General features: G+C 46.5%; 1 long non-coding RNA gene across 1 annotated transcript; it reads right to left on the bottom strand.

The window, feature by feature from the left end:
* Positions 1-226: 226 nt before the first annotated feature.
* Positions 227-3,391, bottom strand: LOC130542812 (uncharacterized). Its single transcript, XR_008957660.1, has 3 exons — positions 3,327-3,391; positions 895-1,007; positions 227-375 (listed from the first exon to the last, which is right to left on the bottom strand). It is a non-coding gene; the product is annotated as an uncharacterized LOC130542812 (long non-coding RNA).
* Between the last annotated feature and the right edge of the window lie 521 nt (positions 3,392-3,912).

Here is a 3,912-nt window from a genome sequence, read left to right on the forward strand (position 1 = left end):
AAGGATTGCATTTTCCGGACGCCTGGGTGGCTCAGTCCGTTGTGTCTGCCTTCGGCTCAGGTCATGATCCCAGGGTTCTGGGATCGAGTCCTGCATGGTGCTCGCTCTTCCTTGGGGATTCTGCTTCTCCCTCTACCCCTCCCCCCTGCTTGTGCTCACTCTCTTCCTCTCAAATAAATAAAATCTTTTTAAAAACCTTGCATTTTCCTACTTACAAGGACGATAGCCATGCTGTAAAGGGTTCAGCACCTCCTTCTGCGGCCTGCTCTTCCCCCGTCTCTCCACGTCCCCCAACTTGGTGGGTGCCCAAAGGAGCACCGCTGACAAACAGCTCAAGCCAGGGGCGGTTCTCACTCGTGGAGCTGAGGAATCCTCCTGGAAACCCGAAAGCCACAAGGAACCATGTCAGGCTAGATTGTAATTTGTGTCTGTCTCCTGCTGCCGTGAATACTTTTTCTCGTTTCTGCTCCGAGGAAGCCAGTCTGCCTTTCCTTGCTTCAGGGGTTCATTAATGGTTTTGGGGGGATGCTGAGCCAAAAGCAGAAATGCCAGGCATCCAGCAGAGTCGTCACCCCATTTCTGGGGTGAGTGCCCTAGGCTTTAAGAGGTGATGAGCTGAACTGGGAGAGGTCTGAGAGGGGCAGAAGGAAGAGAGAGGGGCTTCGAGCTTCCCCCCAAAACAGGTCAGGGTGGTGGTTTGGGGATTTGTGCATTTGTAGACACCCCAACAGCACCAGCACCTTGAAAGGGGTAGGGGTGTGTGAGCAGAGAATGGGCGCAGAGCTCCCCCCCACCCCACCCCCCGCACGGGAGCGGCAGTGAGAATCCCTGCAGACGGCGCTGGGGACAGTGGCGTGGGTTGTGGTAAGGCCACTAACCTAAGCGCCAGCCTACCTCCGAGGGCCCTGCGGTGCTCCGGCACCCGGATCAGACCCCTTGGGGGGTGGGTTCCATCCTCTGAGATCTGAGTATTCTGATTTGTAACTCCTGGCAGGTTTAACCGGGCACTTAAAAAAAACACAAAAAACAAAAAACGCAGAGGAATTAGCTGGTAAGAGGCAAAGATACTCTCTGGCTTAACCATGCACAGATTTAATAAATGTGTAATTTAAGCCTATAAGCACAACTAATCTGTGAATTTATATTACACAGGTGTGGTCCTATTTTTACTGCCAATTCCCTGCTCCTGTGGAATTAATAGCTTTCTCACTTTCTTAAATCTTTTTTGTGGGTTTTTTAAAAGTTTAATTCAATGGTTTATTATTTTGGTTAACCCTTTGAAGAATTAATCATTGGTTTAACTTTTCTATTTTTTTAAGTCTCCAGTTAAGTGTTTTTCCACTGAACAATGCTTGACTGCTTTGCTCCTTTTCTAAATCCTTCAGCTGAGATCTATTTTATGTCTTCCTTTTGCCTTCTTTATTTTTATTTCATTTTTATTTGTTTGTTTTTTATTCGAGAGAGAGAGAGATAAGAGAGCCCACGCGCGGGGGGAGGGAAGTGAGGAGCAGAGGGAGAGGGAAAATCTTAAGCAGGCTCCATGCCCAGGTGGGGCTTGATCTCACGACCCTGAGATCATGACCTGAGCCAAAACTAAGAGTCAGACACTTAAGTGACTGAGCCACCCAGACGCCTTCCTTTTGCCTTTTCTTAATATATTTATTCAGAGAAATATATTTTCTTCTAAATAGCATTTTACATTTATGAATTTTGGTGGGCGGCGTTTGTGTTTTTAAAATAGGATGTCAGTAATTTTTGTGGACTTTCTCTGTAACTCTATTGTTGTGGGGAGTGTTTTAAATTCTGTGGGGCTCTGTTTTAAATTCTTTAGTTAAGGCTCTTCGGGGTCCTGGGTAACTTAGGCAAAAGCGTAAAGTATTGGAAGGATCCTGGGGCGGCTCTTCATAGCAAAGGAAGAGATGGGCGCCTGGCTGGCTCAGTCGGAGGAGCATGAGGCTCCAGATCTCAGGGTTGTGAGTTTGAGCCCCATGTCAGGTATAAAGATTATTTATATAAATAAATAAAGTGAAAAAAATAGTAAAGGAATAGCTGACCAGCCAGCTCTGGGATATAGATGAGTGGCAGCCAAAGGGACCCAGCTAGGAAATCAAGTCAAGCCTCTGGATCTCTCTATGGCAGGTTTCAGTTTCTGAGAGAGAAAATCTGTTGACCTGGCTGGGGCCAGGTGTCCACTTCTGGGTCACATCCCCATCCTGGGAGCCCCAGTGACGCTCAGACCGTGCGACCTGGGCAGCTATCCCTGTGCACCCAGTGGAGTGACTCTTACTTCCTAGTGAGGAATTTGGCCGGTTACTTCTCTCTGTTCAGTCTTCTCATTTGTAAAATGAGGATCATAATAATACTGATTTCATCAGGTTATGGTGAAAAGTAAGTTAATATTTGTAAACACACACACAATAGCACCTGTCACATAGCAAACACTGTCTACAAGTTTTCTATTGTATTTCTAATTTTATCAACATACAACCTATTTTATTTTTTTGAAACTTCTTAACCCAATATACGATTGTTTGGAGTGTGAGAGAGATTCATATACATTTTTATTTTATTTTTTTAAAGATTTTATTTATTTGAGAGTGAGAGAGAGAGAGCATGAGCAGGGGTGGAAGGACAGAGGGAGAGGGAGAAGCAGACCCCCCGCCCTGCCAAGCAGGGAGCCCAATGCAGGGCTCAGTGCCAGGACCGTGAGATCATGACCTGAGCTGAAGGCAGACGCCCAACGGACTGAGCCACCCAGGCGCCCCATATACATTTTTAAAAGGTAGATTCTCTGCATCTAGTTCTCTGAAACTTTTTGTTGATTCTGCCTGACTGGTGGTGCTGTTCAGCTCTGTGATGTTTTTTTACCATCTTTTTGTTTATTTGATCTGCCATATACTGAAAGCAGGGTACTAAGGAATCCGAGTTTTGCTTGTTTCTTCTTGGATAACTGTCACTTTTTCATTTATATATTTTGTTGTTAGGAAACGTGGGGTACCTAATGAATATTGCCGTGTTTTCATTACTCACTGTGCCTTTTATCGTTCTAATGCGCCAACGCTGATATTTCCTTGGGCTTTTGTTTAAATTCTGTTTTGTCAGAGATCATGATTAAAATGCCTGCCTCTCTTCCATTTACACAAGCCTTAATTTTAGTTTACCTTTTCTCTTTTCTTTAAATGCATTTTTGGACATAATCCAAAAGCCATCAAATCCTTGGGTTGGGTTTTTTTTGGGCAGAGGGAGAGAGAAAATCCTCAAGCAGATTGCCTGCTGAGTGGGGAGCCTGATGGGGGGACTAGATCCCAGGACCCCGAGATCCTGACCTGAGCCGAAATCAAGAGTCCAACACGTAACTGACTGAGCCACGCAGGTGCCCCGGATTGGGTTTGGTTTTTAAATTCACTCAGTGACTTTCTTTTTAAAGATTTGGTTCACATTGTAACTGTCACGTGGCACTATCTTTCCTCTCGGTGTGTGTTTTACTTCGTGGAGACGGTCTTTATGTAACTCGGGTGCCAGCTGGCTCTTTGTGCACTTTGTCCTCGTTGCTGGCTCTGTGTTTGGCTGTGCACCGCCTGGACGCCGAAGGCCTCTTGCCTCCAATACAGCCCCGTGCACGCGCACACTCCCTAAGCTCCAGCCACACTGCCTCCGTTCTACCTCCCCGAACGCACATTCTCTTCCCTCTGCCTGGAATTCCTTCCCCCTCAGTTCTTTGCCTGGCTAACTCTTCTTTATCCTTGAAATTTAGGGTTAGGTGTCCCTGAGAAGCCCTCTTTTACTTAGTCTGGGGTAGATGCCCCTTCCTTGCCTCCCTGTAGAGTTTGAATAGAGGCCCGTGAGACCTGATACGATGTTGTTTGCTGCTCCAGCTTCCCTGCAAGCCCGTGAGCAGCTTGAGGGCCAGGA

This window comes from Ursus arctos, unplaced genomic scaffold (genome assembly GCF_023065955.2).
Source record: "Ursus arctos isolate Adak ecotype North America unplaced genomic scaffold, UrsArc2.0 scaffold_10, whole genome shotgun sequence".
Lineage (NCBI taxonomy): Eukaryota > Metazoa > Chordata > Mammalia > Carnivora > Ursidae > Ursus > Ursus arctos.